Here is a 14434-nt window from a genome sequence, read left to right as displayed (position 1 = left end):
AGTGGGTATTGATTCTTCTGGCTTAGGAAATGTCTAAGACCCTTCAATGCCAAGGTCACTGTTGTGTTTTTTCTTTCATGACAGAATCTAAAGGCTCAATATTTTTCTTTGCTTCGTCCACCTTTTGGCACTCTCTCTTGAGCAGTGAAATCGAATTATAAGGCACTTGTTATATGCAGGAAGAAAACAATCATTTACTCTTGTTGCTTAATTTGGATCAGTCAGGAGAGGAGGGTCCTAAGTTTTCTGTTGTGATTTGACATTACCCAGAAAGTCCTGCATTTCAATAAGACACTACAGAAGAATAGTATAAAAGCCAGACCCAAAGAAACATAGGCTCCATGGCTTCCCTCATTTGTAATAATTAGTATATGTCTAGGATAATCTTAGCAGAGGATTACAATAGTTCAAGAGATATGTACATATGACTACACAAAATAGTGCTAATTCAAATGAACTCTAAGATATGGAAACAAGAGGGTTGTTGTTGTTGACATTGTTGTTTTTAATGTACTGTATCAAGTTCTTTCTCCCCCTCCCACCCCAGTCCCCACCTTTGATTTATCCCCAGTAATCACTATTTTTGAGTCTGATACCCTTTGTCTTGTATATATGTTTACCTGATTTGGAGAAGGAAAAAGGAATAACAAAATGGTGAAACAAGGACAAAGGGTGAACCATACAACAGTAATACTCACAAGACACTAGGTTGGAAATGAACTTTTCAACTTGAGGAAGGGGGAGTTGGGGGAGAGGAATAATGGGAGAAAAACAAAGGGGTGGGTAACACTCTTTGACAAGAAACATACTCATTACCTTATGTAACTGTAACCCCTCTGTACAACACCTTTACCACAAAATAAAATAAAAATTTTAAAAAAGAATGGTATGATCCTCAATGTCCCTGGACTGTGGAGAATGTTTTGCTTCTCAGACATAAATAACTGCACTGCTGGAGAATGTCTGTATACATTAATATGAAATATAGCCTAGGACTTGGAAGTTTTTAGTCTCCTGTTGAACACTGTTCTTAGTCATCTGGTAAAAGTTTAATTTATTTTATTACCACGTTTTTCTGACAAAAGTATAACCTAACTCATTGATTTTGTTGATTAATCCTCTTTCCTTCATAAAAAGGGCACACAGGGTTATCACCTACATTAGAATAATTGTCTACTATGTGTAGTTTTATAGAGATAATCTATAAATAATGTGAAAGTTTGTAGAAAATTCAAGTGTAAAGAAAGAGCCATAAATCGTTCATTGTTTCACTTTTCTTCTGCTATATATGGAACTTGTTTTTTAGGCATTTGAGCCACCTTGTGGTAATATACATGAAATACGACTTCTTTTATGATTTTTTCTTATTAGTGTAGATTTTTGTACAGAGGGGTTTCAGTGTGATACTATATACATGTGTGTAATGTTCATTGATCATATTCATCCCCCCTCAACCTCTTGTTATGCATTCCTCCTTCTGGTACATCTTCCCACTGACAGTCTAGTACTGAAAAATAATGCAAAAATTTGTTTCCATTAAAAAAAAGGATAAACCAAGCAAATCAAAACCATTATGTACACTCTGATTTTGAATAAATATTTGTGTATTGATAGAAGGTTAAATATTAGAAGCCTTATATATAGACAAGAAAAATTAAAATTATAAAGATAGCTATAAACCAGTGGCTGTAATCCTAGCTTTCAGGAAACTGAGATCAGAAGATGGAGGTTTTAATCCAGTTCTGGCAGAAAGTCTCTGAAAGTCTTATCCATAATTAACCAGAAAGAAACCAGGCTGGAGATGTGGCTCAAGAGGTAGAGCATCAGCTAGGAGTGGAAAAAATAATAATGCACATAATATAACATAAAATATATTATGTAATATTTACTATATTTACACATAAAACAAGTGGCAAAGAAATGTCTGTCAATGGATTGGAAATGATTAGTTCATATTTTTGTGTGTGCTGATTTTGGGCCTTGAATTCAGTGCCAGAATGCTCTTTGTTAGCTTTTTCTCTCATGGCTGGCACCCTACCTATTGAGCCACAGCTCCACTTCTGGCTTTTTAGTACTTAATTGGAGATAAGAGTGTCACAGACTTACCTGCTTGGACTGGCTTCAATGGGATCCTCACACATACCACTCTCTAGGACAACAGTTGTGAGCTACCGGTACCCAGCTGATTAATATGCTTTATAATTTAATTATATTCAAATGTGACCTTTGACAAGTGAGTTTTAGCTGTGTTCATATTTTCCAAATATGCTTTCCAGCTAGACATAATCTATTTCATACCATATATTTAAAGAATGAAAATAAACCACCAGTCTGCTCTTTGGTCATTGGTCCATCCAGAATGACTCCATATTCAGATTCCACTGTGGCTAATTTTATACTTCTTTAACTGGAAACTGTAGATCAACTAAGCTTCCAGTTTGGCTCTGTTCTGGTATAATACCTTTCAGCAGAGCCAAATCACGAAACACTGTGAACTCCACGTGGTAGACTCCACATTCATCTTTGCCTTGTTAGCTTTTACGGAGCTTTTATTTGTTGTTCTGAGAATGTCAAGTTCTTTGGTTTCCTGCTTTCTTAAATTGCCATATGTCTCTAAATAGTTTTTTAAAAAATCAGAATTAGCACAAAAAATGTGATAAATCTGCCTTCTGTGAATTCATGAACCTTCCTACTTGTAGGTTTGCAAGCCAGCAGTAAAAATAGTGTCTCTCTTTGATGATGTTGTTTGTTTGAACTCTGATTATCTTTACTGTTGTTTGGTTAGATGAGTAGAAGACCAGAGCTTTCACAGTAGCTCTAGAAAGCAAAGGAATCTAAAGAAGTTAGAAGAGGGTCAGCCCCAGAGTAGTCAAAAACTATTGAGCAGAATAAAAATGCAATAGACTCTAAGAGAGAAGTTTCCTTATACCGAAGACACCCTGCAGGTTGTTTGTATAGGGGACTTAAGGAATTGAACAAAACCTCTGCTATAAACAGATGAGTGTCTACTTTTTGCTTTACAACATTTGTTTCTCCTGGGAAATCCCATCATTTGGGGGAGAAAGAATATGTGGATGGGCATAGACATGTTTCCTAGACATGCTGCATCAAGCAGAGAATTTCCTTAGGCATTTTGAACAAGTCTAAGATCATTGACGATGAATCTGAGGGATGTATTACTGCTTCCTTATATATAGAAAACCAGTCCAGAAGATGAGGGAAGGAAGTAGAAAATGGATACAAACAAAGACACCTGTCAGGAGGAGGATCTCTACCAGGCTTGTCGCACACAATCCATTCCTCCTTTGACCTCAGCTGGTTTAGGGTAAACTTGTTACTTGCAACCCACAGAGTCCTGATGAATACAGAGCACATGCTGTCTGCACACAGCCACCACATAGTGTCTTCCAAGAGAATATTCTGGAAGGTGAGGAAAAGGGGCAGGTCCCAGAGGGTGGAGAATCTTAAAGGTAATAATCAATAAGACCTGATATTACTCAAAACAAGAAAGTGACCTCATAGAATAGTCATAAGATCCTTAGAAAGGGTGTGGCTGTATGAATATTTAAAATATTGTAGGAGTGTATGGGATTTAATTTTTGGTGTGTGTGTGTGTGTGTGTGTGTGTGTGTGTGCATGCATGCATGTGTGTACACGTGTGCACATGTGTAATGGGGCTTGAACTCAGAGCCTTATGCTCTCTCTTAGCTTTTTGTTCAAGGCTGGTGCTCTACCACTTTGAGTCATAGATTTACTTTGGCTTTAAGAGTCTCAGATTTTTCTGTGATCTTCAGATCTCAGTTTCCTGAGTAGCTAGGATTGTAGGCATGGACCACAGGTTCCTGACTTGTCATTTTTTTTCTCCTTTTTTTTTTTTTAGCATTCATGAATAGTACAAGTAGGTTTCATTGTGATAATTCTATAGAACAAGATCACATGCTTCCCCCATTATACTTTAATCCATACTCTTCCTTCTGAACATATTTGCTTACTTTTTTTTCACCATTAAAATTGCCACTAATAGGGCTGGAAATGTGGCTTAGTGGTAGAGTGTTTGCTTAGCCCTCATGAAGTTCTGGGTTCTATTCCTCAGTACCACATAAACAGAAAAAGTCAGAAGTGGTGTTATGGTTCAAGTGGTAAAGTTGCTAGCCCTGAGCAAAAGAAGCTCAGAGACAATACACAGGCCCTGAGTTGAAGCCCCAGGACTGGAAAAAAATTGTCACTAAATATTGTAGTATCTAACTTTAAAAATAGCAAGTACCTAGATACCTAGTATTAGTTTCTGGGTTGGGGCTGATGGTATGTGTCCTGTGTTGGAGAAACATTGCCTGAACTACTCTCCTCCAGAACCTTCAGTCTTATGCAGTCATGTTTGGTATCATGAACTGCTCATGTTCAGACATTATCCACATTTTTTTTGTTTGCCAGTCCTGGGGCTTGAAGTCTGAGGTTCTTTTGCTCAAGGGGAGTACTCTATTACTTGAGCTACAGCATGACTTACGACTTTTTTTTTCTTAGTAGTTTATTGGCGATAGAGTCTTACAGACTTTCTTGCCTGGGCTGGCTTCAAATCACAATCTCAGATCCCAGCCTCCTGAATAGCTAGGATTACAGGCGTGAGCCATTGGTACCCAGCTCCTATCCACATTTGTATTAAACCAATTTAAAATTTAAAAACGGGCAGGCTTTTGAGGAACCTCCATACTTCTTTCCAGAGTGGTTGAACCAGTTTACATTCCCACCAACAGTGTAGAGCATTTTCTTTTTGTCAGGCTGCTGGAGGAAGTAAGCATCTGGGAAAAATATCAGGCCACTGGGGTAAACAGGCTATTTCTGACAAAGACCAAGTCCCTATCAAAAAAACCAGGTGAGTCAACCGTTCTTCAAGTGCACTGGCCTAAGACTGCTCAAACTGGCAAAACAAGATATGTGCCACAAGTCTTGCTCACTAAAAGTTTTGTTTTTACCCTACCTATAGAAGCTCTGCTACAACTAAACTCAGTGCAAACTCTTTGATCCCAACCAGAGAGTTCACCTGGGAGCATACTCCAATAAACTTTCCTGTCAGTCTTCTTTATTTCTCTCTGTATGGTCCTTTTCTCACCTAAAACCTTACACTTGGCCATATCCCAAAAAAGCATCTGTTACTATTTATTTTTTTTGATAATGGCCATGTTAACTGGGGTGAGGTGGAATCTCAAAGTAGTTTTGATTTGCATTTATTTTATGGCCAGAGATGTTGAATTTTTTTTCATGCGTCTATTGGCTATTCTTATTTACTATCCAGAGAAGTCTCTTTTTAATTCTTCAGCTCACTTATTAATGGTTGTTTCTTTGAGGATTTGTTTTTTGGGGGTTTAACTTTTTTGAGCTCTAGCTATATTTTTGATATGCGTTCCTTGTCTGTTGTATAGCTTGTGCAGATCTCCTAATCTGTGGGCTCTATGATCCAGCAATTCCACTCTAGGGCATTTACCCAAATAACCACAAACAAGGCCACATTAAAGCCACCAGGACATCTGTATTCATTGCAGCACTATTTATCATAGCTAAGATATGGAACCAACCTAGATGCCCTTTAGTAGATGAATGGATCAAGAAAATATGGTATATATACACAATGGATTTTTTTTGTCGGTTGTGGGGCATAAACTTTGGGCTTGGGCACTACCCTGTGCTCTTCAGCTCAAGGTGAGCGTTCTACCTCTTGAGCCACAGCGCCACTTCCTACACAATGGAATTCTATGCTTCCATTAGAATGATATCACTTCACTGGTAAGGAAATGGAAAGATATGGGAAAATATTAAGTGAAGTAAGCCAGACCCAAAGAAACATAGGCTCATGATGCTAATCGAAATGAACTCCAAGATAAGGAAACAAGAGTTTTTTTTTTGTTTTTTTCTTTTGTTTTAATGTACTGTGTAGTTATCTTTTTTCTTTCATTTTTTTTCTTTTCTTTGGTCTATCCCCTATTGTCATTGTTTTTCATTTTGGTATCCTGTGTCTTGTATGTACTTTTATCTGTTTTGGGGAAGGGAAGGGAATAACAAAATAGTGAAACAAAGGGCAAAGGATGAACCAATGCAACAGTGATACTCACAAGACACTATGCTGGAAATGAACTTTACAACTTGTAAGTTGTAGGAGAGTTGGAGGAAGGGAAAGTGGGAGAAAACAAGAGAGAGGCTAACAATGTTTGACAAGAAATGTACTCATTACCTTACTTATGTAACTGCAACCCCTCTGACATCACCCTTAAAATAAAATAAAATTAATTTTTTTAAAAAAAAGTGTAGATAGGCTTCATTTAATCCCACAAATCCCAACAGGACCAGTGAGTTAAATGATGAATAAAGCCATGAGCTCTTCACTAATTACTCTGGAGTTTCAACTATGGCAGCATTAGTTTTGAAGTGAACAAGAAAAATGAAGATAGCAATATGATGTTTCTACTGAGAAAACATAGTGCAAAGGAAGAGTCTCCAGCCACCATCAGACTACATCTAGCAGAAGAGACTGGTGAGTGAGAGAAATGGCATTTCATAGGTAATATAACCCACTGTAAGCTAGCATAGGAGGAAGCCCTTCATTTAATTTTGATACAGAAAAATCTGGGTAGAGACTTTGGCTTCATTGTTAGCTTTTAAGCAGCTGTTAAAAACATTGGCAGATGTCTTGAAAGCCTTTGATTGTCAAAAAGACTGGAAGAGGCCTCTCCAGAAGAAAAAGAAAAGAGGAATTGTTTGGGGGCCTATGAGGATTCAAACAGAATTTTGAATATAGCTTGGATTTTTATGCTCAATTCAGGACTTGGCTAGGAAAGCTGGCTTAAAAAAATTGGTTTCCTGTTGTTTTGTCTATTTAGGCTGTTTATCTCTCAATATGTAGTAGTTAGCTAACAAAATAGAATCTGACTCTTTGTAGGTCAACTAAATTAGTCTTTAGGAACTCTCCTCTTCTCCCACTTGGCATCCTACTTATCTGATGTACACACTAGAGACACTCTGTCCTTGTCCTCCACAGAGGGTGGCTAGAGATGCACTCTAGGATCCCTATCATGTTGATCACATAAAAACATTTCAGCAGCATATAGTTAGCCCATCTCAGAAGTTGCTCCACAATTTCTATTCAAAATGAGATTAAAGGCCCAGTTTATTTGAAAGGGCAGTGGGGAAAGTTTGGTGGACATGTGATTATATATTAATAGGTAAAACAAAGTTCTTTCTGAGCCCCTTGAGCCTCCTTCTTATGTTTCCATAATTCCTTTGTTTTCTTACTACATTGTGCAAGGCATGATAGGAGATTAAAACAGTGTAGTAAAAGTAAGCTCTGTTCTCAAGGAAGTTAGAGCTCAACTGGGGGAGATACAAAAAAATGAAAGCTTCACAAAACTACTAATCAATGTGCAACAATTTCCTGAAGAGAACTGAAGTACAGAAAAATCTTTTGTAGCTTGGTAAATGAAGGTCTAAATTTTTTCAATAGTACAAACACAGAGTCAGTAGTATTGCAAGGATGAGTAAATTAATAAGATGAACCTGTGACCAGGCAATCTTGATCTGGCCATGCTACTTTAAGTCCTTCTTGTTCCAGATGCAATTTGGTACCTGCTGTAGTTTGGATCTTGAATGATCCCCTAATTCGGATGCATTAAAGACTTAGTGCCTTGGGTGGTCCTGTTGTGAGGTGATAGAAATTTTAAGAGGTGGGCCTAATGGAAGGTTTTTAGGTCACTGGAGGTGTGCCTTCAAAGAGAATTGTGGGACCCAGACCCATTCCCCTTTTCTTCTCAGCCATGAGGTGAATGGCTGCCATGATGTTCTGCCTCATCACAGGCTTGAAAGAAACAGGCCAAATAGTTAAACTTGGCAAAGTTTTGCAAACTCCAGAACTGTGAGCTCAAATGACCCTTTTCTCTTTAGAAGTTAAGTATCACAGGCATAGGCAATTCCTTCTGGTAACTTCCCTGACTCTGATAACTCAGGAAATAATAGTAAGAACTAACAAATGGGATTACCTGAAACTGAAAAGGTCCTGCCACAGCAAAGGAAACAACAGAGTGAAGAGAGAACTTACAGAATTGGAAAAAGTCTATTGATCTGACAGGCAATTAAAATCCAGAATATTTAAAGGACCCAAACAATTATACACCAATAGAGCAAATGATCCAGTCATTTAATTTAACAGATACTTTTCAAATGAAGAGGTGCCAATGACCAATAAATACATGGAAAAAACCTTCAACTTCTGTAACTAACAGATAAATACAAATCAAAACTATACTAAGATTCCATTTCACTGAAGTCGAAATAACTATCCTTAAGGAAGAAAGTATTGTCAAAGATATGGGGAAAAGGAACACTTCTATACTGTTGGTAGACATTTAAATTAGTCTAGTCACTATGGAAATCAATACGGAAAGTCTTGAAAAAGTTAAAAATAGAATTACAGTATAATCCAGAGGTATACTGCCTCTGGAATTGCTTACTAAAGAGCTATCTGCATACCCATATTTATTGTTGTACTTCTCATAATAGCCAAGTCATGGAATCAGCCTAGGTGCCCATCAATGGATGAATGGATAAAGAAAATGTGGTCTATACCCAAGGCAGAAATTATGTCATTTTCAGGAAAATAAATGGAACTGGAAATTATAATACGTGAAATAAGCCAGAATCAGAGAGAAAAGAATTGCATGTTTTCCTTCATATATAGAATTTAGTATTACCAGAGGGGGAAAAAAGAACATGAGAGGATATAAGAAAAGCAGTATGTGGGCTTAATGTGCTCAAAGTATATTACATGTATTAGGAAATGTAATAAACCCATGGTTTGTATGATTAACACATGCCATTAGAAAGTTATCCTTGGTATTTTGTTACAGTGATGGAAATTGACTCATACTACTGTTTAGTGGCCATTGTGTCCTCTGATTAAATGTCATTGGGGTAGGCTTTGGGTCACCACTTCTTCAAGGTTCTTCTCTTAAAGGCCTAAGTGGCCTCTTTGTGACCTTTAAAGCTTTGCTATTTGGACTGCTTGCTCTTATGGTTTGTAATACCATAAATCTAGTTCATCTTTTTCCTTTTTCCTTCCTCTTCCCCTATTCTTCTCTTTTTTCTTCTCTTGTCTTTTGTCTTCTTTTCTGTTCTCTTCCTCTCTTCTCATCTCCTTCCATCCCCCTCTCTATTACCCTCTCCCCTTCCCTTTCCTATTTCTTTCTTTCCCTGGCCTCTCTCTCCCTCCTTTCCCTTCTTTCTCCCCTCTCCTCTTCCCAACCATTCCTCTTCCTTCCCTGTCCTCCTCTCCCCCTCTTCCCTGCTCTCCTCCCTTTTCCTCCTCTCTTCTCTCCTCCTCCCCTCTTCTCCCTTCCTCTTTCTCTTTCCCTTTCTCTACATTCTCTTTTCTTCTGTCCTCTTCACTTTCTTCATCTTTTTTCTCTCCTCTACATTCTTCAAATGGACTTTTAGGGAAGTAGCAGCAATTTTAGACATCTTTGGGTCGCTTGGTCCCCAGTTTTCAACCTAGTGTAGGGAAATTGGGTGAGGATCTCTGGGGCTGGGCACGCTTCCTGTTACCCTGTTTCTGAGAGCAGAGTTGCCTGTTTCTCTTCCCCTCATCTCCTCTGTCTCCTCTACAGAAAGTGGCAATGTAGTCTGCGTTGTCCCCTTTCAACAGTGAGGCAGGCTACAGAAGACAATGCCACATTTCAGTTGCATTAGACCTGAATTTACATTATCTTAGGACTTTCCTGTAATCACATTCTCTTTGAATTGAAAGAAGTTAGAGTACTGTACTGAAGAGAAAGAATTAAGGTATAATTGTTGTGTGAGGTAGAAACACACGGATCATACTAAGTATACTGAATCCTTACTACATGCCAAACACTTCCTAAGTAATTTATTTGTATTATCTCATTTACTTCTCATGTTGGCACAGTGAGGTCTTCACTATTTATGTCTCAGTTTTAGAGATGTGGACCTTTAGGATAATCAAAAGAGAATTTCCATGGGTTGTTGTTGGAGAGGACATAGTTAGTGGTCTGAACATAGCCAGTCTTATTCCAGAGCCTATGCCTTTAAGAACCTGGGTTATTTAGAAGTGAATAGGCCTCGGTTACCATTCTTGTTTTGATTTTCAATTGGCTCAAATTCACAGCTGGACCATAATAATTAAAAAACCTTAATAGCTATCTTGTAAAACATGAGAAAACACAATTAGGTTAGTAAAACTGTGCAAATATTTGGAACTTTGATTTCTCATACAAAGAGATTCTCACTTGATTTCTTTCCTTTTTCCTCCTCATAAGGTCCTGACTTCAAAATCCAGTACTATCCAATTCTTTTTTTTTCCTCCCATCCCTCTATTTTAAATTCTTCCTCTTGCTTATACCAGTGGGGCAAAAATTCCCATAGAATGATATACTTTTGACCATGGCTGCTGCCTTTAGTTTTGTTTTGTTTTTTGGTAGACCATTTTTCCCATCCATTCCTTCCACTTTTTCCAAGGTTCTTCTGTTGAACTTCGTGAAGCTCAAAGACCTTTGTTATTTCTGTTCCTTTTTGCTCTTTATGTTTTGCAGTACCATGAGATCTAGCTCGTCTGCTTCTTTGTTTTAACCTCTCACCTTCCTCCTACTCACTCACTGTGTATTTCTCCAATGTGTATTTCTTAGAACTTCACTATTCTTTTAATGTCATCTCCCCTCTGAAAAGCTCATCCATTTTCAAAGTTTCACCTCTCCCTTTCATACAGGCACTTAGGTCTGTCTGTGCCCTAGTAATTTTCTTTTATCCAAATGTAATATTTATTTTCAAGTGCTTCCTTGAAATTTTCACTTAAGCATTTTTACTGTCATTAAGCTCAAAGTGCACCAGCATTGCTCACATGGGCTCTCATGATGGTAGTAAAGATGATGGTGGTGATGGTAAGGATAGTGATGGTGGAATGGTAAGTATAATGATGATGGTGATGGTGGCTATGATGGTAATGGTGATGATGGTAATGGTGATGGTGGTGATGATGATGATGGTGATGATGATAGTGATAATGCTGATGATAATAGTGATGATGATGGTAGTGAGGATGATGGCAACAGAACACACCTATGCAACCTGGTATCATTCTAAGTACTTTATATAGATTAATTTATTTAATCATTATTCTACAGATGAAGGATCTCCAGTTTAGATGATGCCTCCAAATGATGTCATATGGTGCCTAATGGAGGAGCTAAAATGTACCCAACCAGTGCCTTTCTAGTCTTTTTGCCCAACTAATACTCAATATTGCTGTTTTTTTTCTCTGATTCTTCATGCTCAAAACTGTATACTTCTACTTTCTTTTCCCTGTGGTCCACTCATTACTTCATGCTTCTTCTTTCAAAATGGCTTTGGTGACTGTATCAGTCAGGCACAAATGGCTTGTTCGAAAAAGACACGAAGGGGCTGGGAAGGTGGCTCAGTGGTAGAGCACTTGCCTTTCATGCATGAGGCCCTGGGTTCGATTCCTCAGCACCACATAAGCAAAAAGAAAAACAACCGGAAGTGGTGCTGCGGCTCAAGTGGTAGAGTGCTAGCCTTGAGCTGAAGAGCTGAGGGACAGCGCCCAGGCCCAGAGTTCAGGCCCCACGCCCGGACTGGAAAAAAAAAAAAGAAAAAAGCTGGAAGTGGCACTGAGGCTCAAGCGGTAGAGCACTAGTCTTGAGCTGAAGAGCTGAGGGACAGCACCCAGGCCCAGAGTTCGGGCCCCATGACCGGACCCCCAAAAAATTTAAAAAAAAAAGACACGAAGACATGGCTAAAGAGACTGGGAGGAGATGAAGGAGTTCTGACTATTAGCAGTATTGAGATGCTGTCACCAACATCAGTCTTATGTTTTGTTTTGTTTTGAAATAATGTGTCAACCAGTAGCCCAGGCTAACTGTTCTTATGTTATGTTATTATGCTGCCTGTGCTATCACCAGCCCTTCTCCTCCAGGATGCCATATGCATTGTAGCATTTTCTTCTTCATCACCTTGAATGGCTTGTCACTGCTCCTTAGTTTGCTGTTGGTAATCCTCTGGATCCTGAGTCCCATCTCTCCATCAAATGCTAGGCTACTTTGGCTCTGATATGACCTCTTCATTGCCATCTCTTTTCTACAAACATGCCACTTTTAGACCTACATTGATTGCTATAACCCACCTCCTTTCCTATGCCTGAAATATTTTGGTCTTCTTTCCAAATACAAGACATCCTTCAAGGTTCTTTCTTTCTGAGAAATCTCTGCTAACCACTCCTACATGTGCAGGATTCTCTGCCATCCCTGTTTCTGATAAATTGTGGCAAACACCTTAGTAGTTAATAAGAGCAATTGCATCTTCATTATGCTTTTGTTTGTTTCATGAGTATGTGTTTTGTCTCCTCATTGAAGGATGAGAATCTTAACTCAAGGATATTGTTCTTTCCCCCTCTCCCTCTCCCACCCCGTCTCCTTCCCCCTTCCCTCTTCTTCCTCCTCCTCCTCCTTCTCCACCACTACCACCCCCACCACCTTTCCCTCCTCCTCCTCCTCTTCCTCCTCCTGCTGTGATTTTTCATTTCTTAAGCTGTAACAGTTCAAAGGGGGAACAATGACCATAATGTGGGTGACAACATGGCAACAAGGTGGTCTGTGCTATCAGCATCCTCAAACTTCAAGTCTATCCCTCTCCTAGCAGGTTCCAGATGCTCTCCTTTGCTACTAGAAGCATGTCATATCAAATATGGAAAGATCATTTCTGATTGATTGTGTCCTTGCTTTTGTAAGTGGCAGACCATATTTCAACTGACATTGATCAGTGCTCTGTAGGCATCTTTACCCTTGTCCTCTTGAGATGGTTCCTTTCCATATGATGGGATTCTTCCCTCCGTGTGTGGTATAAACTACCATGTTGGTCATGAGTTGTCTATTGGGATGAGATTATTTGCAGTACAATACAGATTGACATCCCTAGAGAATTCTAATCTGAAGGCTCTGTGTTTATGTCTCTGGTTTGAGTTGGCTCACTTCAACTTTAATTTAAAGGCAATGCTTTGGCGTTGACCTTCATTTCTCTTCTTTGCTCATGAATCTCAGTGTTGGAGTTGAGTCTGAGCTCTGGGAAAGCTCAGAGAAGCCCTCTGTGACGTGCCTTCATTCTAATCAGCACAACTTGGCCTCATAGGATCCTGGCCATCTGTCACCTACTGTGATGTATGTTTATTATGTTTTTCTCTTTTATTTTATTTTTTTTTCTATTAGATGGTCTAAGACTCTAGAACCTCGTTTTCTGGTGGATTGGAAACTCAACCTTTTAATAGCTATGTAGAGGTAGAATGCATTAGTGAATATGGGCCATTTGGATGGTCATGTCTGGAATTACTTTCTCATCATCTTTTTTTCTTTTGGTTGTTGTTTGTTTTTTTGTCAGTCCTGGGGTTTGAACTCTGGGCCTGGGTGCTGTCCCTCAGCTCTTCAGCTCAAGGTGAGCACTCTATGCTTGAGCCACAGCACTACTTCCAGTTTTCTGAGGGTTAATTGGAGATAAGAGTCTCATGGACTTTCCTGCCCAGGCTGGCTTTGAACCATGATCCTCAGATCTCATCAGCCTCCTGAGTAGCTAGGATTCTAGGCGCCAACCACCAGTGTTTGGAGGATCACCATGATTTTTTTTAACTTCTTTCTTCCTTTCTTTTTTCCTTCCTTCCTTCCTTCCTTCCTTCCTTCCTTCCTTCCTTTCTTTCTTCCTTTCTTTTTTCCTTCCTTCCTTCCTTCCTTCCTTCCTTCCTTCCTTCCTTCCTTCTTTCCTTCTTCCCTTTTTTTCTCTCTTCCTTTCTTTTTTAAAAACTAACTTATAGCTTAAAATGATAGACTCATAGTTTAGTTAGAACTGGAGGGATTAAAAAAGACAATCAAAAGATTTCAGAGGGAGGAGGGATTTGTAGGGTAAAACATATTAATTAAAACATATATTGGGGCTGGGAATATGGCTTAGTGGTAGAGTGCTTGCCTAGCATCATAAAACCCTGGGTTCAATTCCTCAGCACCATATACGCTAAAAATCTAGAAGTGGTGCTATGGCTCCAGTGGTAGAGTGCTAGTCTTGAGTAAAAAGAAGCTCAGGGACAGTGCCCAGGCCCTGAGTGTAAGCCCCAGGACTGGAAAACAAAACATGACAGAACAAAAAACCCAAACAAAAAAAAACCATATTAAAACATGTTGGGTCTCCTGACTCCATACATACATGCACTTGAAAAATCTTGGTGCTCACTAATTTTGCAGCAAGGAAATGAGTAGCTCAAGGTCTGGTAGTTCATGCCAATAATTTGATTTACTCAGAAGACTAAGATCTGGGAATGATGGTTTGAAGTCAGCCTTGATAGAAAAATCCATGAGATTCTTATCTCCAATTACCCAGTAAAAAGCCA

Source organism: Dipodomys ordii, unplaced genomic scaffold, assembly GCF_000151885.1.
Source record: "Dipodomys ordii isolate 6190 unplaced genomic scaffold, Dord_2.0 Scaffold24, whole genome shotgun sequence".
NCBI classification, from domain to species: Eukaryota; Metazoa; Chordata; class Mammalia; order Rodentia; family Heteromyidae; genus Dipodomys; species Dipodomys ordii.
The sequence above is the reverse complement of the archived record's forward strand: the minus strand, read 5'-3'. Positions refer to the sequence as shown.